General features: G+C 40.3%; 1 long non-coding RNA gene across 1 annotated transcript; it reads left to right on the top strand.

Moving 5' to 3' along the window:
* The first annotated feature begins 254 nt into the window (after positions 1-254).
* On the top strand, positions 255-4650 carry LOC144984050 (uncharacterized). The gene is made up of 3 exons (XR_013647672.1): positions 255-501; positions 3827-4002; positions 4230-4650. It is a non-coding gene; the product is annotated as an uncharacterized LOC144984050 (long non-coding RNA).
* Positions 4651-27142: the final 22492 nt, after the last annotated feature.

Below are 27142 nucleotides of genomic sequence, written 5' to 3'. Positions count from 1 at the left end.
CATGATTACGTTTTTCTCTGTGTGGGTTTTCAGCATTTCTTTGGTTAAAAAATAAAAAATAAAACACTGCGCCTACCCTGCGCTGGACACACTGACTGAGCTGCAGCTGGCGCATGCGCTTTAGTGTTTTGGTCTTTCTATTGTCATAAAAAGACGCTTTATTTTTGAATTACAGCTTATTTCTTGCCAGTACACCTCCCTCAAGGCAGAGGGCGCTGGTGATCCCACAGAATGTGACACTGCAGATAAAGAATAATAGAGTTAGTGGGAGCAAGTCAAGTGCAGCCGTCCAGTAGTACTTTAATATTGTTTAGCATTGTTTTCTGAATGGAGAATATTGTGTCTAAACTTAGGAATTTGTTTAGACGTGTCTTGAACAGTGGTCTCCATGGAGACAGAGACTTTTAAAGCTGAAGAAAGAAAAAGGAAGACGTCTAAAAACAGGTTATCAAGTCAGTGTCTTCAGAAGGAGAGGCACACAGACTTCAATCATGAGTAAAAGTAAGTCACTTATAACCATTTTGGTGATTCTTCTCTATGCTACAGTTTGTAAACGGAAGAAAAGTTTTGATATGAGATTTTAAACAACATACTTTAACGGCAATCAATCAAATGATGAATAATCTAGTCTGCAGGCTTCGTTTGTCTGACTGATGGCGTCAGTGCCTCACCTGCCGTCAGCCTCTCCACACGTCACTGGTTAAAATCAAAGCTAGGACATCTATAGTTTCTTATGAATCAAACAGAATAACCAGCAGCTTCTAACTTTTCACTAATCTTCCTGCATTCACAAAGTGCCTCACAGCCTTCAAACAATTCACAGTTTGCCTATGTTTAAGTTTATTTATGAACGTTCCTGGGGAGGGGTTTGCCATGACACCCCTCACTTGTATTTGATTGGAGGGCCCTAAACCTCCTGGTATTCTGGTCCTTCTCCTGGTCCTCTTCTCTCATCCAGTGCAGTGGGGTTAGGGCATCTGGAATCAGCCCTTTTAGGGAGGGGTACCGCGAGGGTTGTCTTTTTCTATCGTTTGCTTTCTTGTGTTATTTCATTAACTTTTGGTTTCATAGTTTGTTTCCTCTGTCGTAGTATTCCCCGTCTGAGCTTATTACAGTTAATTATTCAGGATTCTCTCAAGCGCGGTGAGCTCATCCACTTCATCACTCTCTGTTTCTCTTTTTGTTTTATGATTTTGTCATTCTTTGAGTTTATTTATTAAGGTTTTAAGTTGCTCTTTCCTGCATTTCCCCTTTTTAAACACTGACATTTTATGATGCATCACTTTGCAAAGTGGCAGTTTTATTTCATTACACTTCCACTATGCACTGTGGAAAACATCTTGATTCTTGTGCTTCTACTACTTCCTCAGGTGGGCGTCCATATCTGTAATTCGTTTACGTTTGAACTTCATTGGATTCTAAGATATTTGTGCATTTAATTGAAAGTTTTTGTCTCATGATCAGTGTTTTCTTTTACTGCTCTCCAGCATGAATATTACTATGGTTGAGATACAAGTTACCATTACTAAATGTAGAAACATGTTTTTTCAACCTCTGCTGTTTTCTTTGATTATGCAACATGACCCATCAGGGGGATTCAGAATAATAGTTTACCCGTGCAGCCTTATGTTTAAGGCTGCTTTTAATGTATATTCACGAACATAAGGTGGGTTTTTTTTTGTCTTTTTGTAAAAAACTCACTGTACATTGGAAAAACATGGACAGAACAAGCTGTAGGAAAACAACATCCCATAACGAGTCTAAAGATCTGTAAAAAATAATAATGAGAACGGTTTGGGTCACGCTTGTCGGCGATGGCGTCAGCCAACGGAGGAGTTATGTCGTCACGGACGAGTTTCCCTGCTGCAGCACACAAGCTGTTCCCTCCGAAGCCGCTTCCCTCCCACGAGGTTTTATCGTGGATGCTCTCCAGTGAAAGTCAGACGTGATTTATAGCCAGCATGCATGGTTTTAAAAGCACCGCGCATTAAGTCAAGACGGAGCTGCATTAAGATGGGAGGAGCAGAACAACAAACTCACAATCCAGAACAGCCTGGATGGAACAATTCATTCATTTTAAATATATCCTGTGAAAAAGAAATATTTAACATTGAAGTAGAAAGTATCTAACAGGAACAAACGAGCTGCTAAAAGGTTTTATTAGGAATATTGCAAGTGAGGACAAATGTCCCCCATTGATGGTTTGTGTTCTGACTGTTTCAGAAGAGGATTGATGCGTAACTTCGGAGCAAGGACACAAACAAACAACAGAACGCTTCACAAAAATGCTTTTATTTGTCTATCTATTCTGTTCAAAATGTAACTGGAATCCATCTGGAAAAAAATCTTCAAAAATGTTCTTTTGTCACGGAATTGAAGGCAGATTTGTTCACCTGGAATGATGTACTAATTTAGTTTGTTTCCTTTTTTATGTTTCTTAACGTTTTCACATCTACAAAAAAATGTAAGTGCTATTCAGTCAGTCTGTACTCATTAAAAAAACAAAAACAAACAAAAGTAAGCAATTTCCAAATGATTACCATTTGGTCATTAAAAACAAGAATTTACAACTAATTAATTAATTTAAAAATAATAATTAAAATGTACATCTAAAAGCTGCACCAGTCATTTATGTTACACTTAGAAAAAAGAGCATAATGCAGCAAGGTTTGGATGCATCAGAATGGAGCAGAGCAGGGAGCTTGTGGCCCCGCCCATGACTTTCGTCAGTGAGCTCTATATTTAATTAAGCAAATGGGACTTAACTGTGTCTTTGTTTTTTGTTTTTTATCCATACATTTTTTATCCTTTCTGTAATGCGTTTGATAAATCTTTGTGAATTTTTTTATTGGATTGACTACAATACTTGAAATCAATCAATGTCGCAAATGCATCATTTTCAAACAGCATGTTTTTCTCTGCTCCTGATGCCAAACAATTTGAATAATGAAATACTCAGAAATGCAACTTTATTATTAATTATACGTCCTCCATAACGAGAAAAAAAATGCCACAGGAACCATTTTCATCGGAGCAGATCTTTAAAATATTGGATTAGTTGGATTAAGAGTGCTCCTTGCTTTACTTGACCTGTAAGGTCTGCCTAAAGGTAACAGATCAAACCGGGGTGTGAGGGGTCTTTGATGATGCTCCTTGCTCTGTTGGGGCAGCGGGAGCTGTGGAGGGTTTCCAGAGTGGGGAGACCTGCTGCAGTCAGTGTAGAGCTGCTGTACCTAATGCACAAATTGTACGTAGTTGATGTGGGTGATGTGGGTTTTTTCCTGAGTATTCTCTGGAAGTCCAGTCTCTGTTGGGCCTTTTTCAGCGGCTGAGTGGTGTTTGTGGTCCGGGTTAAGGCCTCTTCCATGAGGACGTCCAGGAAGCGGAAGTTTGACGCTCTCTCCACGCAGTCCCCACTGATGAATAATGGAGGAATGTCTGTCTTTTTCTGTTTCGTTGAGGTGTTGAGGAGAAAGTTGTTTGACAAACACCATGTTGCTTCAACAAAGTCTTTCAGCTTTCCCCCATTTTCCGGGGGATTAATTCACAGAAATGAATTCTGGTGAGGTTTTACAATGAGGTGATTCAGGAAATAAGAATAAACGCTAATTTGTAAAGAATTGAAAGTGTCACGTTTGATGCTTTAAACTGTATTTGCCTCTAATTTTGTCAAGTATTTCATGTTATAGACCTCAAGTGACTTTGATTTCTCCGCGCAGTTTAAATTAAAGTCCTACAGTGCCTGCCCAGACAACATAAGGATGTAATAATGTTCCCACCAAGAGCTCAATGAAGTTGACAAGGCAAATTAGTCCTTTCATTTCAGCAGCATGCTCAGTTTAGACGTTAACCATGAAGCCTTAAAGGATGACCATGTGAACGAGGTGGGATGGAGGAGCCATATCGCATCCCTGGAAGTTGCTTTATCACCTCCTGGCTTTGCTTCTTCGCCTCCATCGCCTCCCTTCAGGCCCTTGTGCTGACTCCAGCATCCGTGCAGAGGTAAGCAGCCTCCCTCGACTAGAGGTGACTCCCTGGACTCCATTAACATCACACACACACACTCTTAGTGGCCAACACACACTCCCTGAATGAACTCTCCTCTCCCCCTCGTCATGATCAGTGCCAGGGACCACCGCTGGGTGAATTAGATTGCAGGCTTTTTAATATGCCTCTTAATGGTTTATAAATTGCAGGTAATGATTCCTCCTTTCCTCTCCTTCTTGCAGAGCTTTTTATGGCCCTGCGACTGTTCAAGGGAGTGGGTGGGTTTAATATGTGTTGGAGGAAGCGCTATGAGGAGCTGAGACTAAAACCCTGCACCGCTCGTTGTCTGACCTTAACGCTTCCCCTGACTATGGAGACAGGAGTGTTGGCACTCTCCGTAAAACATGGAAGGACTCGCACGCAAAAACGCCGCGTGATGAAGAGGTCGTCTGAGATCCAAACTTAATCGGGAGTCTTGTCTGCTGCAAGAGAACTGTCGGAGGTGTGCTTTGTGAGGAAAAGCCATACCTGAGGGAAGGAAGCAAAAAAAAAAGAAGAGTGGCTTAAAAATGGGAAGAACATGAGACGGAAATGTTAAAACCCTCAGAGAAATGAAAGTTTCTGCTCCGTTGTTGCACATTAAAGCTCACTCTACTGACAGAAGAGCTGAAGAATATTTTAAACTATACACCTGTGTGGAGAATTGTGTGAGAATGAGGACAGCAAGTTGTTTTCCTAAATTAGGATGGGCCGTTTACGGTCCATCCACAGATGGTGCTGCTCCTCTCTCTTTGCCATCAGCCATATTGCACCGTCGTCTAAAATAAAACCAACTTAATACTAATTTTAGAGACAAAGTTTCAACATTTTTGAACAAACTTCAGTTTTTATCTAAATTATTATGGGGGACGGAGACGGGAGAGCTCATTGCTTCTAGATGACAGATAAATCTAAAGATTGATATTTATCTAACCATTTTTTATAGTGTAGAAAGCAAATATGATTTAGTTTATCTCTACAATAAACTGGTGTTATCTTTTGAGAAAACATTGAGAAATTCTAGATCAATCTGGATTAATTCGATGATATCTTAGCTCCTATAACTTCTTTGATTTGTGTTTACACTCTGAGAGAGCAGAGCAGCAACTCTGGATATCAGCTACCCAGACATTGGCTGTCTATACCACATACCCCAAAGCATTGGCAGTTGCCCCTACTGGCCAAGTCATCAGACGCTTGCAAAGAGAATCCAAGATTGCACTTCAATAAATCTTTGGGGGATCCAAACGACATAAAATCCTTAAAAACAACAACCTAAAGTAACAGAAAACCGGTTCCAAAAGCGAAACAACTAAGACAGACAAGGTAGCGAGGTTCAGCACACGTGTGTCATCTTGCATTAGTGTCAGCCCACATCAGCTGACCAATCATCTGCCCCCGCCTTCTGTGCGTTCACCTGGTCAATATGTTACAAACGGCTGACGGTCGAGGACCGAGGACGCCACTGCTGTCCAAAAAACACAAGTTCTTTGTATCGAAAAGGGAAGAATTTGCAGAATGTTCATTATTATTCCGTGATCCCTGCACTGCAAAAAGCATAAAAACAGAAAAAGAAAGAAAATCACTTGGAAAGTAGTAAAATGTTCAGTTCATGCAGCAACTCATTTTTATTTAACAATAAGGTATCAAAATTTGGAAACAAGGAGTTCCACACACACATTCAAAAAGGGAAAAATGAGCTCAAAAACTAACTGATGGATTGAATTACTTCAAATTGAATGTTAAACAGCTGAATAATAATGATTTGTTTGTTAGCTCTAAGCAGAAAGTTTGTATTGTTTAAATTATTTTTAACCTACTTGAAGAAAGAAGTTTAGATGATTAACTTTTGTTTCTGCTCAATTTTTCACTCATTTATTTCTAGTTTGTTTGTTAAATTGTTTAATTATTTTCTCAACTGCCTCCAGTTCTGCTGCACTTGGTTCTCTCCATAATTTCTATTTTAACACAAAATTCTAAATTATTGCATTCTTGTAAAAAAAAAAAAAACAGGATGTTTTCACTGCAAAACCAGCAAGGCAGTAAAAAGAGCCGTGTTTCAACAAAATCCTGTTAAAATAATCTCATCAAAGACGTTTTTCAATAGCAAAAGAATCTTAAGAAAACCCGTCTGAGTAGAATTTTTTTATCTTTAAAAGAGAAATGTTGCTAAGATGATTTTTCTTGGCAGATGGCAGATCTTTTTTGCTTAAAGAAAATCTGCCAATGGGACCTGTTAATTATTTAATTTGATAAAGCTTTTCATACAGTTTCAGATTATTTTTACAAATTTAAATCTTTTTATTTTTTCATTTAAAAAAATGTTGACTCACAAATAACTATTTGCAAGAGGCACAAGAGTAAAGTCAGTGTTTTATTTGATACTGAACTGCATTGTGCAATTTTTGTGAAGATTATTGATTTATAAATGTACTACTGTTTGCTAGTTTTTACAGAAAAAATTCCTGGACTTTTCTATAATTGAGAATAAAGGAAGGATTTCAATGTTTATTTTGAACAAAGGTAGTGTGCAATTGTCAAAAAGGTGTTCAGCTGCTTGCTTTTCTAGATGGGCAGAACAAACAAACATGTCTTCCATGTTTCTCCCATTTTCAATCTAAATGATTCTGTGAGGCTCAGTATTCTGTCAGGAATCATTTTAAGACCCACTCCGATGAAAGTTGTGTTTTCAACATGTTCTTGTGCCATTTTTCTGATGATGTAGGACATATTTGAAGAAAATTAAGCTCCAAATTGCCTTTCTGAGTATTTTTTTTATTCAAATCATTGTGAATCAAGAGCAGGTGAAAAAAAGCCATAAGAAAAGGAACCGACTGTGTGGACCTGAAGCTCCCCTCCGCTCCATTCTGAGACGACTAGATCCATGTACGTCTTTGTTTTCCTCGTCTGAGCTGGCGTCTGGCTCAAAGCTGGACGGCTGGATAGCTCCGATGTTGCCATTTTTGTTGGACCGGTAATGCTGTGTTGGGGGAGGGATTCTGCGTTCACACTGTTCATGCGTTCAGGAATGCGCTGAACGGGCATTCTTGAACGCAGTTCCCATTCACGCTGGACCGTCGCTGGGGCATGTACTCCCAGTGTGAAGAGGCTTGGTGTGAAACGTCGAAGCGGTGCAAACCTCATGAATTTTTCGTCCAGGTTTTATTTCTTTCACAGCTCTATTCCAACATATGAAAGTCCTGGTGTCGTAGAATTCCAGGCACGAACCTCAGCTGTTAATTTCTCCTACATGATCACTTTTCAAACGGTTGGCTTGAATTAAAGAGCACGCCACCCATTTGTCACTACTAAATCCGAGTCCCTAATTGGTCAAAGTTCAACTGGTTTGACCTTCAACATGCGTTTAATGGCTGCCCGCTTTTGTACAAAGAGCCTGAAAGCAGGCTTAAAAACTTGCGTAGCGATTCCTGAACCAGCATCTACACGTGTTTACATTGTGTTTTTATTGGAAGTGGTCGTTTGAACGCACGTTTCCGAGGCTGGTGGGAACGTAGCATTTAGGGGCTGTAAGCTAGCTGGAGTAAACGGAGAGCTCTCAGCAATGGGGAGGGGAAGAGAGGCGGGGTTGCTCTGCACCAACCCAGTCCCATCCACAACTCAGAGGTGAATTTCTAATGAACTCCTGACACTCTCTAGAAACTATGTCAATGACTCAGGTTTTTAGATTTTGGTTAAGAACGGCATCATCATAATAAAATAAAACAAAAACCTGGAAATGCTTTAAAAATAGGTCAAAAAATGATCGGAGTGGGATTTTAAAGGTTTGTCATATCCCACTTTTGGATATATGCACATTTGTCATTCATGCAAGATTTGTCACCAAACAAAATTCCTCCTGTAGTTTAATGCAGAGAAAAAGCTGGTTTTTAAATTCTCTCTTCTATTTATCTCCTTCATAGCCAGCATGACTCTCCTAAACTACTAGACAGGTAATTAGAGCAGACTTTTTTATTCCTAATGGAACAAAGTGAACAGCGGCCAGCACAAACCCACTGGCTTACTCCAAGGTGCGTTGGCACTAAGTGAAATTCCAATTAACTGACCCAAATGTCTGCGGGGAATGTTTGTCTCCGAGTGTGGGGAGAATGCAATTATTTTCCACCCTGCGCTTGGATGTAGTTCGTGTGGCGCGCAGCGGCGGCTCTATTCTGCCGTGTTGTGAGCACGGTTTTGTGAAGTTTCAGTTTCTGCGCTCTGCCACCGTGAAAGTGTAAAAATGTGATTCATTATTTGTTTCCGATGGTCCGCTGGGCAGCAGGAGTGAGGCAGCACAAGGGAGCAGTCATTTACATCCTGTGCAGTGAGGCAGTTTAAGGAGTGAAGCTCTGTTAGGCTTTATGTAACACAGCAATTGTCAGAGTACGGTACGATGATTGTGACAATGAGTCCGGCCTGACTAAAAGCCTCTTGGGATCAAAAGCCCGTGAGTAGGAATGGAAGAATAGCCGCTACAGGTCTCATCTGTCCAACAGAGAACAGGTGCAGAAGGAAAGCTCTGTTCCTGCCCCACGCTGGGCTTTAAAGAATAAACAATTTAGTTTGTCAAAGAGGGACCTACTTTCTGCAAACCTTCAGGGATTCTCTGCAACAGACACAGTCAGGGACAGAATTACTCATAAAAATAAACACCTTGATGTTGGAAAAGCTTTTTCATGAAGTTCAGACGCAGTTTTTTGCATTTTTGCAAACAAGGGCGGGCCAAGATGAGGAAAAACTGTATGCGCTGAGCGATCGATAGCATTAGCTCAAGGGGATGTGGTTTCTTAAGGGCAGGTGAGGTGAGATGAAGGAAGCATGGGGGGAGGAGGCGCGCAGACACAGCCATAAAGATGTGATGGGTCGGTGAAAGAAAATGCTGATCCATGATCCCTGTCTTGGAGGGGTAAAACAGAACATTGATCCTGTAAGATCCACAAATGAAAAATCCATGAGGGTAAGAAGCTCCTCAGCCCTGCGGCAGAAACGGGGCACCAGCGGTCAGGCTCCGGTATCACCGGTGACATCGAGCCTCGGCCCCTGGCCGGGTGACCGAGGGCAGAACTGGGCCAACGGAACCAGAGACAAAAACAGCTCAACCACTTCATTAAGAAAAGAAGACAGGTTGACGTTTTATGTAAGAAATAGTGAATAAAGTGTTAAAGATTTTAAACACTTTACCAGATTTTAAGTCTTTTTAGTGAAAAACTGATTCAAATGATTTCAATTGTATGAAAAATGTTAAATTAAAATAGTTTACAGTTATTAACATTAGAGAAAAAACATCTCAATTCAATTAACAGGATATTATATTTTTCACTAGACTGCAACACTTTGAAATAATTTGTGCTAAAATGGGATTTATGGGAAAGAAGCGAGTGCAGCCGAACTGGAGGAAGCTGACAGAAAGATAAACAGTTTCATAAACAAACTGAAATAAGTAAATGAAAAACAGACCTAAACTAAAGTGAGCTGTGGCAGAACCAGAAACATTTGAACAAGAATTTTAATCAAAAAATATCAATAAATAAAAAAATATCATCCAGATGTCTCTTTTAGATTGAAATCAGCATAGTCCAGATTTTTTTTGTCTTAATAAGAGCTAGAATCTGGAAATAAGGAAATTATCATTAAAATGAGTCAAAAAAAACAAAAAAAACATTTTTATTTAACACTCAAAATTCACTGTAATTTTTGGTTAAACATGTCATTTTCAAGTTCAATTAATGTTTTCAAATTACAATGGGATTCATCTACATAGTTTTGGAGTTTTAAAGTGCAGGTTTTAGATTTAATGAGGATTTTTTTTTTACTTTTTCTAAGCCAATTCCATTTATTACACTAGTTTTCTAAAATAAACTAAAATTAGATTAATAAAAATACAAACATTTGCTTAAAGCCAGCAAAAAATACTTATTATTGAACTGAACAGCATTCGATGTACAGTAATTCTACCAAACAGCGTTTTGAGTTTGTCTTTACCTTTTTGAATGCTTGTGTGGATCTCCTTGTTTCTAGATTTTAATATCGTATTATCAGATTTCCTGTTAGGTAAAAATGACTTCCTACACATAATTTTAATACTATCTAGTGATTTTCTTTTAAACATTAGAGTTCTTTTCCTATTTTTAGGCTTCCTCTTTTCTGCAGCGCATGCAATGAAATTTAAAAAACATTGACTGGCAGTGAAAAAGTTCACTTCAAAAGATCCATCATGATGATGTATTTCTATGTAGTTTTAACATTTTTTTTTTATCTCATCAAACTGCCATAAACAAAAGAAAATATGTCCCTTTTCCTTCTCTGGAGTGGAGATAAGAACATTCCTGTTCTCCATCTGTGGCTTCATTTGATCTCACTCTATTAAACCAGGTTTGGGGATTCAGCTTGGGGGGGGGGGGGGGGGTCCTCATTTTCTCATTACCCCCTCCCTCAGTCAGTGCAATGTACAGAGGTGATCATCTGAATTTCTGCTATGTTAATCTTTTAAAAGGAGACCTCCCCCGGCTCGTTTCAGAAGCCGGACCCAAATTTGTGCAGAGAGAGAGAGAGAGAGAGAGAGGAAGTTATTAAGGGAAGCCCTGCAGGATCTCACCTGAGACGGGAGTGCTACAGCTTTTTGAGAGTATATAAAAGAAAAAGTCCAAGATCAGCTGAGGTACTACCCCCACCCTCCCCAAGGCTCGTCCCCCCTTGGGTCGCCCACTGGACAGGATAGTAATCTGACAGTCTGGGTGCAGAGCAGAAAAAGCAATGTGATGCACGGGGGGGGCGTAAAGGTCTGAGCATCTGTGTATGTGTGTGTGTGCGTGTGTGTTGCTTTTGGAGATTAAAGGTGACACTCATCACTTTGCCTAAACCTGCCCGCCTGCCACAATCTGTCAGTAACCAAAGCTGCTCAGCGAGGCGTTCTGCACCTGTCATCAGTGAGTGTGTGTTCACTTTTGATGCACTGTTTGGCCCGCTCGCTTATTTGTATTCACATTTGAAAAATAAATAAGTAAAAGAAAGGATGACTTGTGTTTGGTGGTGTTCTTTCCTTCTGTTGCTGCAAAAAGAGGAAGCCTAAAAATGAGAAAAGAACAACTAATCTTTAGAAGAAAATCACTTGAAAGTAATAAAATGATCAGAACATGCAGAAAATCATTTATACTTCAAATGAAATCTTATAAAATACCAAAATCTAGAATCAAAGAGCTCCACAAAAGCATTCGAGAAGAGAAAGTTAGGTTTAACCCTGGAGAACCCAGGAGCAATTTTCTTTGGAGAATTCGGTTTTTGTATGTTCGTTTTGGGCAGAAACAATTAACAACGGCCAAAAAATAGAAAAGATAAATAGATTTAAAATAATAATAATGATAATAAATTGTACATGTTATAAGAAAATGGTCAAATTTGACCCCGGTGGGATCTCCAGGGTCAAAAAGCTAACTGTTTCATAAAATTAATAAATGTTATACATCCCAATAACAATGGTTTTTTTGCCTGTTCTAAACAAATAATTTGTGTTTTTTTTAGTTTTCATGACATTAATTGTAGTTTATTTTGTTTACAATGACTGTAATAAATACAAATGACTCAGTTTAGAACAAAATGAGAATCTTAGTTCAATCCTTAAAATATCTAATTAAAATTTTCTTTTTTTAATAATGACAGTGAATACCTGTATAACTTTAATTGAACTTGACATAACATCCTTACCTCAGAACCAAACATTACATCAAAATTTGAGTCTTTTTGAGTCTTAAGTCAAGTTTTTCTATTATCAAGAGTTTAAAATGTTCTTTATTTCTAGATCCTACCTCTGAACGGGACTACATATTCTCAATTGGGCTGATTTTGAAAAAAGCTTGAGCAATGACAAGTTCAAACAACTTTAAACCTGGTAAAACATCTCAAATTTCTAAAAAAATAAAAAAAATATTTCATGGTATCAAATACTTTTCAGTGAACTTAAATGAGTCATATTTTATGTTCCAAAAACGGAGAGCAGAAAGACAGGTTGCTCTTCTGAAGCACCCTTACTGTTCATATATGTCATCTATAAAAGTCTATGAGCTGTTTAACAGTTGGAATATAACCTCTTAATTTGTCACAGGCAATAATCACATTGTAACTCTGGTTTAATGGGGATGTGCAAAGCCATAATGTGAAATCATACCGATTATTATTCATGCATGCTTTGTAGACATTATGACAGCTCGGTTTTCTGACATATGCTCAGGACCTTAGATCATCCTTAAATACTCAGACTGTTTGCTTGTGTTTATTGTTATCTTTCTTTAATCCAAATGTTTGACCAAACTTAAAGTCGCAAAAGTGAAAGTATTTTTCCGGATGAAAGCTTTGCAAATGACTCTAATGAGAAAAGAGGAGCTGAGGGTCGGATTTTATAGACCCGCTGCGTTCTCAACCCATCACTGCATTTGTTGTACATAAATATGAGCAATCAGCAAAGAACGGCGGTGAAAGACTCGTAAAGTGCTGCCAGCAGTGAGACTGGAAGTCTTTGTGTTTCTGCAGAGACTGACACACGGAGAGGAAAGGTGGCTGATAAAAATACATGAGAGAGGACATCGTTTTTTTCCCTGACCTCTGTATCTAAAGATTGGTGGAAAAAAAAGAAAAGGTCGTGGTATTTGGACCGTTTCAGCACAACTCCGGTAATAAAGGGCTAACATCTGGAAGCATAAGTCGTGCTGGAAAAAAAGAGGGAAAAGAGAGGTTAAAAAGAAGAGCCGTTTCCCCGGTCCTGTCAGCCCTGCAGCAAGAGGTCACCTCAGAGAATGGAGGCTGAATTACCCAGCAGCCCCGGCTGCTTGTAGGATCAGGCAGACAAGGGAGAACTACGAGAAAAGTTAATGAAGGGAAGAGACGGTTCAGGTCCCCTGAGGACCTCCAGGCACCTGCCTGGCAAGCTCCCACTGCCCAGTCCGCTCTGATTGGCTAATTATTAACAGGGTTTTAGCCCTGAGTCAAATCACTGATTGGAGTGTTTTCAGTCTGTCTTTGGTCTTCTTCTGTCTTATCTGGGTCTCTCCGTGGAAACTCACAGTCGCTGGGCTCCTGCAGCACACAGCAGGTGACCAGTCTGCAAAACGTTGACACATGGCCTCAACTGTGGCAATTTTGCCTCTCAGTGGACATATAATTAGTTGTTGGAGTATAATTTGACTCTACAGATAATCACTAATTACAGCCCAATAAGCGATGAACCATTTTTTAAATGGGAGCCGAGGAACCAAGGTCATAGGCTCGCTCTTTTTGGGTTAACATGATTCCAGTAATAGATGTTATTTGCTATCACAGCTATGCCCATGAAGCTGTGAATAAACAAGTGCTGCTTTGTTTGTATTCATTAAAATCATTTATCAGCAATTAAGGGGCTCCTGACCCAGAACAAATAGGTTTAGTTCTTTACATGTTACAATAAAATAAAAGGAGAATTGTTGCTGTACCTTATATGTTCTAGCATTCACAGTTATTGTAATATTTTAAGGAGAAATTGGTGTATTCAATCTGTATTTATTCCTTATTTTTCAATGGATGCATCTTCAAATTTGCTGTTTTCCATCCGTTCTGGTTGAAGCTGCCTCAAGGGAAATTATAAAAATGGAGTGTACCATTCCTGTGCTTGTGCTGAGTGTATAGTGAAGTATTTTTAAGGCTAATGTAAGTTGCATGCACTTACAGTATCGCATACAGGTGATGTTGTTGTACGGTTTCCTTACGCCACACTCTCATTGGTAGTAAGCAGCGAAAATGGGCAAAAATATGGCATGCACGGGGTGTGCACATGATGCGTAAGCGCCCGTAGGACGCCCGCAAGATGTCCACATAAACCACACCCTGATTGCTTAATTTCCTCATTTTTAACAGCTGGGCTCACTTTTCATGTCAACTCCACTAACGAGCTCTTTGCACAGTGCGGAGGATTTTTTAGGGATTGAATAACAAATAAACCATCTCTATGACGTGCCTGCGTCTCATCTTGTATAATTGTTCACTACAACCTGTGGACAATGGAAAAAAAGGTCCATGAACATTTTCGCTCAACAGGCTCACCGGGCGGTCTACCTGAGTGACGTCAACAGGTTTGCCTATTTCTGGCCGCCAAAGGGGCTTGATACCTGCTGTGGGTCAGCAGCGTGAGTGTGAGGTCGACCATTTTTCGACCGCAGACGACCCGTATCCACCCCTAAAGACAGTTTTGACAAAGACTCAAGTAAGTAAGAGCAGGTTTGTATCCCAGAGATCCTGGCTGTTAGTGAGGGTAGAAAAAAAAGATAGGTGCAAAGTCTGCATTGTCGCTGTTTCCTCAGTTAGTTCCCCCTCTGCCATCTTCTTAATTGTAAACAGAACATTTATCCCCTTAGCAAAGTTAAATATCTATGCCGCGAAGCCCGTAGGAGTTTCCTGATGGGGGTAATTACTCAGCCAGACAGAACGTGATTTAAAAGAAACCTATGAAATTCTAAAAAATTCAAAGATTCAGTGTTTCTTGTCAAGTCAACGGTCATTGAGGACCCAGTGTGTGAGTGCTCAGTCGGCTCAGTGCCCTACTGTCTGCTTACCTCATGGTGCAATATGATCCGACACCTGTGAAATTCTCAGGGCTGGGCCTTACAACTCTTCGGAATCAATTCCCACATTTAATTTGACATTTCCAATTTCCACCTTCAAGAAAAAGTAACACACGTGGCAACAAAGCAGTCAAGAAAAGGCATAGGGAACACGGGTGCTGGATGTTGGAGCAGAACTTAAGCATATGACTGAGACTGCATGCTGCATTCTTTTTAAATGTTTTCCTGCTTCCAGTTCAAGCTCAGTGCGTGTCATGTAACCTGACGAAGAGAACAAGTGACAAAGACACCACAAAAACAGACCTGCTAGAAGGTACATCTGCATTTTTTCTGAGCATCAGATCAGTCACAAGTCTTTTTCTTTCTCTCTTGGAAGAAGCACGAGGCGTAGGCTGGATGTTTCGAACAGCGGGATGGCGACGCTTTGCCTACAGACAACCCCAGCTGAGAGCTTTGCAGGGAAGTTGGAATCTCGAGTCCCAGACTGTATTAGCAAAAAGAAGAACAAAGAGAAGTGTCCTGAGAGAGCAAATTTAGCTTGGCGGTTGCAGTCAGTACAATTGTTTGGGATTTCTTCCCCAGCTTTGCTGCCGTGTATCCTGGGACAGAACATACATAGCAGTGACAGAAAGCCCCAGGGGAAGCTGGAGATTAGCATTGGGCCATCTCTTTAGAGCTGGGAATTAATTAAGTAATTATGAAAAAGCAAGCAGGGTGGATGAATTATGCATTAGTCCCGACTAGGACATTTGTGATTGTGTAATCCAATTTGAACCGTCTGACCGTCCCTGTCAACAAGGTAGAATTGACTTCATTGAGTCACGAGAAATCACTCAAACAACGACGAGGCTCTAAAGCTACTCCACACGTAAGCGATGAAGACACCACGGCAAACATTTTTATTTTCAAGATTTCATTATGTTAATCAAAATTAGGAAATCAGGGTGGACTAATTACCATAATAATGAGGATTTAGGAGATAATTATAATCCAAGTAATTGTGTTTGTAGAAGCAGGAGATCATTATTGTATCACTCAACTAATTCTAAGGAGGTAGTTTTAGTTGAGTGATAAACAGGGAAAGAAAACAGAGCGAAGGAGGGTGAGATGACGTAGTATCGCGCGACCCAACGAGACAAATGTGGCGACTTAACTTGGCTGTGCGTGAAACACCCTTGTGCTATCCAAGGCACGTTAAATTGGGATTGGGGTCATCTGGACCCCACAAGACAGTGCGCTGAGCCTTTTTTTTTTCTCTCTGTGATTTTTGATCTACATTGGTGTCCATGGATTACATGAAATCCTCTCCATCTTTATCATGGTAAGGATAACACATCAATGTAAGGGTGGAGTCATCTCCAAGATATCCACAAGATACCACAAGGGGTAGTTGAACAAACATTTTGGTCTTATTTCATTTAACCACCATATTAAAATCAGGCGAAACATTAACAAAATCTGAAAATGTACCACCCCTCCTTCCTCCAAACCCGGCCGTCTTGAAGATTCTCCCGGAGCCGCCTCCTCTCCAGGCGGGGCATCCTCCTCATAGGCGGAGGTGGGCGGCCCCGGATTTGCTCTCTTCCCAACCTCCTGCGGGCTGGGTGAGTGGTTGCCTGGAGCGTGGGGCGGGTCTCTCCTGGGAAGGGTGGATGCTTGGAACTCCTGGGTGGCGTGGGCTGCTCATCTGGGGCTGGGCGTCTCTCCGGCGCCTGCACTCTCCATGCTCCTGTACCTTACTGCTCTTTGGCGTTGGGGGGGCCCTGTGGGGTCCTGATGCGGAGATAGCAGTGCACTCTGCTTCTTTTTGCATTCCATCATCCACCTCGCCCCTTTTGACTAACATTTACACCAGACAGTAATAATGATGATAATCCTCCAGCATTCCCATTTTTACAGTCTTTGGTTTGAATCGACCGTGGATTTTAACACCCAACTCTCAGGGCAAACACTCTACCACAAACCCACTGAGTTGGTTAACCTGCACGTCATAAGCGTGTGCAACTTCCATTAGCCTTATGAATACTTTGCGATACACTGACTACATGCACAAGAATGGTACGTTCCATTTTCATGATGTCCATTGAGGCTCAAGGAAATGACGAGACACACCTGCGCTCCTTTTCTAAGACCCTTCACGGACCCCGACAACCCAAAAACCTGCAGCACCCGCACAGGTAAACCCCCCATGAGTCCATGTGACTAAGGCTTTAGTCGGTAGCAACCAAAGAGAGAGTGGGGGATATAATGGAAAAAAAAAGGTAGATTCTCAATAAACAAGAGCAGGACAGTAATGCGGAATAGATCTTAGTCCCTAATGTCCACACAGTGTAACACACACGCACAAACACACACACACAAACCCAACAGGGCTCCCATTTCCTATATCTGTCACCTGAAAATGTATTGATCCAGGTGCATTCTCCTTCCTTTCATTTATTTAGCTTTTTTTTTTCAAATATTGATTTGTACATTTGACCTATTTAGAAGCTTGCATTCCATAATATTGGAATATCATATTCTTTCTTTGACCATTTGTGTCCTTTTCCGTTCATCACATTACTTTCCCACCATTTCCCAATCTTGAAATTTAACTGCCCTGTTTTTTAATGCTGTCGTTAACGTGCCGTGGTTATAAGAAAGGAAGATCATTCACGTAAACGCTCCCCACCTTTAAAAAAGAACATAGCGGGAGCTTGAGTTGAACAAAAGCCAGCGCTTTTTATGTTTCACTATATGCTCTACTTCACTGGAGCACAGCAGTGGGACCTTCCAGTATTTCAACTGGTCCCAAGTGCTTGAACTCTGCTCAGAAAGCAGAACATAAAGCAGAGCGATGAGACGATAGATGCAGGGAGGGGAGGGAGATGAAAGGCTGCGGTGCCCTCCAAAGGGAACGCCAGAGCCCGGAAGCACGCTCCCTCACACTGTTAGTTATATGATCGTTCCTTTGTCTCCTTTAGTGGCAGAAATATCTGCTTCAGAACCACAGAAAGGTGACATGAGAAGGACTGCAGGTCTGATGTTTCAATTTCACATCCTTGCCACTCTTTACATTGTTGTATTGCTCTTTCCATGCACCACTGAACTTTGGGATTGCAATGCGTGGGAGGTCAGAATTCACAGAAATTGGGTTTTTTTGTCCAGCTGACACTCACCATGCCATACTTCACAGGACAGTCATGTGGCGGATGAGAGGAGCACACATCTTCCCTTTCAACACCTGTCTCTTTTCTAAAAGCTGGTGAAATACATGCTCATTAATTTCAACAGAGGCTAGAATCTGCCATAGAGAAGAGGTCTTCCCTTTTTGTATGCCAGAAAATAGTCTTTGAAGGGTGTCTCCCACCTCACAAAGATGTCATTTTAGTTGTGGTCTGATACAAACTATTGCATGTCTTTTTAGTATTTTTTTTATATTTAAAAGCCCACTGAGATAAAAATAAATAAATAAATAAATAAATATAAAGTGTTTTTAACATGTTCTTGAGGCTTATTTCTGATGGAGGACATAGATTAAGAAAATTAAGCATAAATTTCCATTTGAGTATTTTTTTATTCAAATCGGGAGCAGAAAATTCTTTTTGTTTGAAAAAGATGTCATTTGTGACGTGGCGACCACAAGATTACTCGCCATATTTGTTGCAGTGGAAATGTTAGCCAACAGTCCCACTCACAACTCAGAAGCGAATTTCTAATGAACTGCTGCCGCTCTGCAGAAACTATGTTTGATTTGGGCTCAAAATGGCATCCTAACTAAATCCTAACTAATCCTAACTAAAAGGTAACTGGGAAAAAATAGATAAAATAGATCATAGGATGATCGGAGGAGGACTTTAACGTTGAAAGGTTCAATTAAGCCAAAGCAGTCGGCTAAACGTACATTAAACCAACATTTATTAGCTGTTTTTTGTTTGATAGTTTTCAGTCCCAAAAAGATTTTGTTTTCTGTTACTTTGTTTATTATATAATACTTAGAATATTTTAGAATCCATTTAACAAATTGTACTGCAGCATGAAACACCACCCGGCATGATTCTGGGTGGTTCGTCTCCATTTCCCTCAGCTTCCTCTCATGGGTCAACAAACATGTAAGTTAGGTTGATTGAGGATTTAAAATTGATTTAATTACTGGTAGTAAGTGTGGTTGCTTGTCTTTATTCAGCTGAATAATCCGCTGTCTAGAAATCCTTGTGACATCAGAAAAAGAAAAATACTGATAGCAATATCTGAATGGGTCATTAAAATGTAATCGACACGTAAAGCAACATATGAGGAAAAAAAGATAATTTTTTAAATATTTTTTGATAGAAAGACTTTTTTATTTATTAAAATAATAAAAGCATCACAAGGAAGGAAACACCGTAAGAGTAAGATTGGGGCAGTAGGGACCCCTTTTCCCCAAAACCATTGTGATCTTTCTTAAAATATTTGCTTTGTTTAATATTTGCTTTATTTTTTTCACACCTCAGTTGACGTTTCTGTTGGTCTGTTTTTTTAAAAAGTCATGCAGAGTTCAAGTTGTATCCTAATCTGCCTAAACTTTACCCTCAAAAGTTAAGAGAAAATAGAGGGGGAGAAAAAGGAAAGATATCAGACACCAACTACTGCCTCGTAGGCCGGCCCGTGAAAACATTACCTGACATTAAACCGATCCATGGTCTGAAAGGTTGGGAGTCACAAACCAAAGAGCAGAACAACTGAGCAGGGAATGCATCTGGATTTCCACATCCTGCAACAGACATCAAATACATTTGCAGCTTTTTTTCAAACAGGGCTGGTTCAGTGTTGAGCACGTTTGCAAAATGGTCCAGTTTTAAGTTTATGTTCTTTCTGGATGTTTTGGTAGCAAACAAGGCCCAACTTCAGAGGACCAGCAGGAAGGAGAGTCTTTTAAAGAAGCTGCTGTTCCTCTGGGATGTTTGTAGAGAGAGAGAACCCAAACCAGACCAAAGCAAGTGCTGGAAAATGAATGGGCTCCCCGCCAATCCAAGTGAGTTACCAGGACTTTACCGCCTAAACACCTTATTTTAAAACCTTCAAATCTGCTTCAAACAGCAAAAGACCACAAGGATGAAAAAGGTTGCCCACCATCCAAATATTGAAAGATATGATTTTCTACTTTTTGGATCCATTGTATTTGTGATTTTTGGTTTTTGAAAAGCCTGATTGCTGCAGAATGATATATTTTTCATAGAAGGAAAAGCTTTTACTAAACACTTTACGACAACCTAACAAGAACAGACAACTTGCAGACAACCGTTGAGCTTTTCGGCTTTCCAGGATTGCCCTTTAGATGTGAGGAACAAATGCACATTTTCACACACAAAGTCTTTTATGTGAGAAAAATGGAACATTAAAAGGATGTGTCAAGCATGATCCGAGGGAAAAAAAGAATCTGTGTCAAGATTTAGAAAATAAAAGTCTGCCTTTTTTATGTCACCAAGACAGGAGTGGAAGCAGGTCTGCGGTTCAGCTGCTTCAGAAGGAGGAAAATGATTCACGGGAGGATCATTTGAAGTGAATCCTCGCAATCAGCGCTGAGACTTAAACGCTCTACAGGATGTAAGAACAATTCTAGTAAGGTGTTAAAGCAACTCAGCTTCATCAGAATTACCTTCAATAAATATAGATTTTGTGTTTTTATGCCATTCATTCATTCATTATTGTTTAGAAAACTGTCGTCGTTTACAAACATTTGGGTATATTTTTAATTTTTTAAAGATCCACTCTGATTAAAACTAGGTTTTTGGTGTTTTTAACATGCTCAAACAGGCTCAAAATTGCATTTCTGAGTATTTCTTTAACCCTATCATGTAAACTGAAAGCTTTCAATATAGGTGATGGGAAGGGGGGGGGGGGGGGGGGTGCTGTTGGCAACAGACACGCCCGCAACTCAGAGGTGAGTTTCTAACAAACTCCTGCTGCTCTGCAGAAGCTGTCCAAGAAAACGGCACAGGTTTATGGAATTAAAAAAAAAACAGATAAGAAGATGATCGGAGTTAAGTTTTAATAAATTAGGACAAAAAAAAAACTCTTGACGCTATTGTTTCTCACATGTGCAGCTCTCTGCTCAAATCTGTTTTTCCTTGTATTTGAGGATAAAGATGAGGTTTAAATATAGCCTTTTACATGATGGCTGAAACATTAGGATCAAGAGCAATCTTCTAATCTTCCACATGAATGTTTTTAAGCTTTTATTTTTATACACTCCCTAAACAGTTTTTGTTTTCTTTCAGCAATTTACACAGATCAAAGAGAGAAAAGACAGTTCTGAGTCGCTGCATGCATGAGCACTAATAACTGAGAACTCGTAGTCAGCGGACAGACGGCTGCCTCACTGATTAAAGATTATGAAGTAGCTATAAAGGTGGAGGAGATTCTTGCACATAGTTGTTCTTCGAGTTGCCTTCACACAGCACTTGCTTCACTCTGGTCTACCACTACCTCTTTCTCTATACGCATCTCTGTACCAGACGGTGCCGAGATGTGAGATGGAAAGTCTGTTGCTGATCCACGATGGTAAAACCGCTGGTTGGGGAAAAAAAAGGTCAAAGTGTTCCCTGTGGTCTTTTAATGATTATTATTTTGTTTTAAAGACAAAGTAAACATAACCGGTGCCACAAAAGCGGTGAGCAATGAAGATGAGGAAACCTAGAAGGATGATGAAGACATGTAAAAATCTAGTCTAGAATGGAGCAGAGCAGGGAGCTTGTGGGCCAGCAATTGTTGTTTGTAAGTAAAAACAAGCTTCTTCGAACAGCATTTTTTCATCTGCTCCTGATTCACAGTGATCTGAATAAAGAAATACTCAGAAATGTAGTTTTATGATTAATTTTCATTATATACGTCCTTCATTACCCTAAAAATGTCACAACAACATGTTGAAAACACTATTTTTATTGAAGTTGGTGAATAAAAACATGCAACAAACATGTTTTACGACGGCAGATTCACAAAGTCAGAAAAATAAAACAAAACAATAAAGCTGTAGTATTAAAACGGCCTTATGAAAAGCCCGCACTCGCAATCTGTCTCATTTACAAAGCACTTTGATCCGTTTAGCCTGATGCTCCATTTCCTGATTTGCAGCTCTGGACCCCGTCTGACTGCTTTGCATGGATTTGACTGGTAAATATGGTGGGATTTGCATCCATTGGAGAGAGAAAAAAAATACATCATTGATGTGGGCATAAAGGTCAAGTAAGAACACTTTAAAATGATAAACTCATGAGCTTCCATTAACTTGCACTCACTCCCAACAGTCCAAGTATGTTGATTACTTCTATAGGCCTTTTTTTTTTTTTTTTACTGCTTTCGGAGTTTCCTTTTTCTCTGTGGAGCTCAAACTGGACACCAGGGAATCTACATTTAATTTAATCTAATAACAAAGCCTGAGTTTCCTTACAACAATAATCCATCAGGTATTTTGTGCGGGGTTGTTCAGGGGTGTAAAAGTGATTCTTCATTCTCCATTACATTGGCTTTGTCTGGCTCTTCCCATCTCACCCTCCCTGCCTCTTGGTTTCCAGCCACCAGAAATGAGGGGAAATTGTGCGATTGGAGAACATGTGCAGGCAAACAAAGCCCGCCCACACCTTAGCTTTTTATAGCCTAATAAGGTGACCGCTGCATGGCAGTACTGCAGGGTCAGCGCCTGTGTTATCTATCCACTGTCTGCAGAAATCCAGCCTATTATTATCAGCTTGATTGGCCGCCCAGTCCGACACCTAATAATGGAGTGTGCTCGGCTTGCATGTGGAATGTGGGGGGAAGAAAAACTGTCACTCTCCTTTTCTGACTTTTCTGTCTTCATGCCCGGAAAGGTAAATTGTAACGTTAAACCCTTTTGACTGGCTGGAAGTGTGCTGTAAGCCATGAAGTCATCCTGCTGAGCTGTGTCACACCACGGGATGCTTCCGAGTTTCGTCTCAGATAGTCACATGTGTGCTGAGGTAAAAATGTCATCATGCTGTTGGTGGGAAAAAAAGAATCTCAACAGCTCATTGCTGTAATCCTCGAGCAAAAAGGGATCATTCCTGCTTCTGTCTTGACATATCTCAGTCAGAAGACCTGTTTTTATTTTGATATGAGCAACAACACCAAAACGGTGGAAAAGTGCAAGAGAGAAAACAATTTTACTGAAAGCAATTGAAAAAGTACGGAGCCCCTAAAGGGCCATTGAAGAAAAAAAATTGAAGTAAAGAAAAAGAAAAAACTTACTGGTGCGCACCAGTTAGTATTGGTGCCTTGTCTGCAAAGAGATTGCAGCTTTGCTTGCTTACCGTCACAATTATATTATCTCTGAACGTCATCTTAAACGAGTTTTAAAGTCATGTGGTTTGTTTCGGCCCAGGGGTTACACCAGTTTAGAACAGGCTCAGGAAAAATGAAGATCATCGAGTAAACTCTATCAATATCGGTGGATGCATGCAAAGTGCATTCAAAATGGGTTTCAAATGGACCCCTCTGGGCTTCCAAGGGGTCCAAATTATATTTGGCATTTGGATTCTAATGACAACCTAAAGCCACTTGGTATTTATATTAATGGCTATTAGTAACTGGTGAAAAAATAAAAAATAACTGAGGGGACTGTAAGCTAGCAGGACAATGCATGAAGGACCACTTTTACCACAGTTTAATCAACAATAGCTACTTTAGTAGCTATTGTTGATGCAACACAAAAAAATGCAACACAAAAAAAAAAATATAAGACAGGGATACAAAAAACACTAAAACAGCTAAAGCCAATCATGTCTCATGCATCAAAAGGCTGACAAGGCCGTCCATATCAAGTGCCACTGGCTGCCATCTGCCCGGTAGCCTGGGGGTATATTAAAAGTTGGACATTCTGCACCACTGGTCAATATTGGCAACTCAGACTTTGAGCACACATTGTAATCGAGTCAATTTATACATTTTTGTACAACTTGCCTCCCAAGAAACCCTGTAAGGGGCAAGAAAACAATTTACCAAGTGGTCTAACCACAGCAGTAGTCTTCATCAGATGAAGAGCATCAATGTAGCATCAATGTCATCTCTCCATTTGGACCCATGACGGCTGGGATCGCCAGATTGACGTCCGGTCACCAGCGGGCCCCTGGCCTATGTCAACAGCCCTCGTCGAGTGTCGATAGATAGGAAGCAGCGGGACGGGAACAGGGGAGTGGCAGGAGGGTGGCAGTCTGCAATCGGCCGATCTTAAGACGATTTTGGCGACCTTGGAGACCCTCTTATCCGTCAATTACCGCGCTGCTGCCTTCCTTGGTTCTTAGGTTCTTAGAACCTCTCCAGCCACAAATTCCGCCACGATGCCAAATTTGCTGAGACACTTGCATTTGTGATAAGTGACCACATCATTAAGCCCACTACTTCAAAGAATTGACACGTTTTGGGATTACATTTTTAACCCATTGGATGAAATACACAAAACATTTGTGATGTAATTTAAATGAGACACAGAAAGTATCAAATATTGTTAGTTTAAGATGCAAAGAGACTGACATGCATGTTTAAAAAAAAGCTCCTTGTGGACTGTCTCAAATTTCCTCCACACATTTTAACATGGTGTATCCTGTTTACGCTTTATATGTTACCCCTAGGAAACATAATCAGAAAACACAGCATTAATTTTCATTGTTATGCCGACGATACGCAGTTGTATTTATCCATGAAGCCTGACCAGAATGACCAGATAGAGAAACTGAACGCCTGCATCAGTGACATCAAGACCTGGATGACAATTAATTACCTCCTCTTGAACCCAGAAAATACTGAGGTCATTATACTAGGTCCTAAAAACCTCAGAGATGCTCTGTCTGCTCAGATAGTCTCCCTGGATGGCATAAGTAAAGCCCCCAGTTAGAAACCTTGGGGTTTTACTTGACCAGGATTTATCATTTAAGGCTCACATATCTCAGGCGTGCAGAACTGCCTTTTTTCACCTGCGGAATATTGCTAAGATCAGAAATATACTTTCTAAGAGTGATGCTGAAAAACTCATCCATGCATTTGTTACGTCGAGGCTGGATTACTGTAACTCCTTGTTAGCAGCGTGTCCTAAGAGTTCCTTAAGAAGTCTCCAGCTTGTTCAGAACGCAGCAGCTAGATTGTTAGCAGGAACTAGCAGAAGAGATCACATCACTCCTGTGTTAGTTTCGCTCCATTGGCTCCCAGTTGATTCTAGAATTAAGTTCAAGATCCTCCTGTTAACCTATAAGGCCTTACATGGAATGGCCCCGTCCTATATTAAGGACCTCATAGTCCCTTACCATCCAATGAGAACACTTCGCTCGCAAAATGCAGGACTGCTTGTGGTTCCTAGAATTAGTAAAAGTACGGTTGGAGGTAGAGCGTTTAGCCACCAAGCCCCTGTCTTATGGAATAAACTCCCAGCTCATGTAAGAGAGGCCGACTCAGTTTCTACATTCAAAGCTAGACTGAAAACATTCCTCTTTGGAAAGGCTTATTGTCAGACTAGTTAGTATTCAGAGATTATTTAACTTAATGTTAATTTGTTTAAATTAAACTTAATAACTATTTCTTTTAAAAGGCTGCTAGAAGTTGAAGCTGGGGTAACTATGGTGCACTGGGGTTCTGTCCTCTTTTCTTTTCTACTTCTACTTTTCCTCTCCTCTATTCTTGATCATAATTTATCATTTAGTTCTCCATGCCTCTGTTTGGTGCAGTGCGATTCATGTATTGTCCTTCTTTTCCTCTCCCCTCCTGGGGAGTGGGAGTGCTTCCAGACTCCAGTTGGCTCATCCGTGACTGACCCCACAACCACGGCTGGATGAAGCTCGTCTGCTGGACTTTTATATATGTAGTTGTAGATTTAGACAAGTTAATTCTTCTCTAAGAGTTCTGGTAAATCGCCTGTCCGTCCTGGGGGAGGATCCCTCCTTCATGTGGGCACCCCTGAGGTTTCTTCGTTTTTTCCGGAATCCGGTTTCTTTGGGAGTTTTTCCTTACCGCGAAGGGGGGTCTAAGGACAGGGATGCCAGTATAGCTTAGTCAGTTTGTTAGTTCATTTTAGTATTTTCCTATTGAACTCTTTGTATTCGTGATCCTTTTAAGTTCATGTTTTACTTTGAAGCCCATCGAGACGACTGTTGTTGTGATTTTGGGCTATACAAATAAAATTGAATTGAATTGAATTAACTATTTTAAAAAGAATTATCAATTAATTTGAATTCTTTCCGGTCTGCAAGTAGTTATTAAAAACAAATAACATTTTATAAGTTATGCTCACCATAATGTTTAGAAAATCTGCAAAACTTTTTCCACTAAAAGTGTTTTATAGATTTCAGGGAAGCAGCCGTTTTGAAATGAGCAGGAAACGCCCTTCTACTGCCCCTAGTGGAGTGATGATGAACTACAGAGCACAGGACATGGACCAAATTATATACAATGGGCATATAAGGAAAGTTTGTAACATGCTAATGAGGTAGGGGTCACAGAAATACACAAATCAAAATAAATGATAAAAAATATGTTAAAAAACATTAATATATTAAAAAATTATAGATGCAGATTCTACAAGTCATTAAAGTTTGTTTGCAAACAGATCAAATATTCCAGAATGTAGCAGAAGAGTACTGGCTCATTTGGAATTTGTATTTTTATGCAGGGCATGTATTTAGATATATTATAAGTTACTCATAAACATGCATATTGCCAATTTTTTAGCTCTTTTTTTTTTATCCCGCTAGCAACACACTTCTGCTGGAAAGAAGCAGCACATATGGTTTGTTATTTCCATCCAGGGCAGCCAGTGTTTCCCAGCAGGTCAAGACTGTGATTAATAACCCTGGTCCCCTCAAGCTTTTTTCTCACTTTTCCCCCCTCCCTTTGCTTTTGTGGAGAATTCTTGTCCCCATATGCCTGTAACTATGTCACGTTCCCTCTTTATTCTCCTTTTATTTTCTTTTTCTTCACCTGCATGAATAGAAAACTTCCTTGTTTCCCGTTTCCTCCCTTCTGCTCTCAGCTGCTGCCTCTCTGGAGCCCTGGTCAATGATGCATGATAGACTCATGGCCGCTGAGCAATCGTTAGTGAGGTGGCACAGGTGAACGTGAGCAAAGGATGATGAAGTGAGAGGGAGAGAAGGAGTAACAGAGGACACCAGAAGTCATGTTTTTACCCCGCGGCGTTTCCCAGTATTGTCGCAAAAGTAGCAGTTGTTTGTGTTAAAACCCTAGTCTGAGGCATTTCTTATGCCAGTGGCCATTAATCTACACTCAGAGAAACTCACACACACACATGCGGGCGTTAGCGTGTGTGGCACCAACGAGGTTTAATGTTGCCTTCACAGTATAAACTCAGATGCGCCCCCCCCGCTCTCATAAAAACGAGTCTGGACTGGTGGATGTGCTGAGCAGCCAATATCATGAAGTGTGCATAATGCTTCCCTTAAGAAATATCATCAGTCAACAATACCCTGATGCCCCTGATCGTAAACAAAATTTGGGTTTATAGTTCATGTAAGGCCTAATAAACTGAAATATTACTTCAAACCGGCCCACAGCAAACTGTC

The sequence above is a fragment of the Oryzias latipes genome, chromosome 15 (genome assembly GCF_053564925.1).
Source record: "Oryzias latipes strain Hd-rR chromosome 15, Olatipes_Hd-rR_3.1".
Taxonomy (NCBI): domain Eukaryota; kingdom Metazoa; phylum Chordata; class Actinopteri; order Beloniformes; family Adrianichthyidae; genus Oryzias; species Oryzias latipes.
The sequence above is the reverse complement of the archived record's forward strand: the minus strand, read 5'-3'. Positions and strand labels throughout refer to the sequence as shown.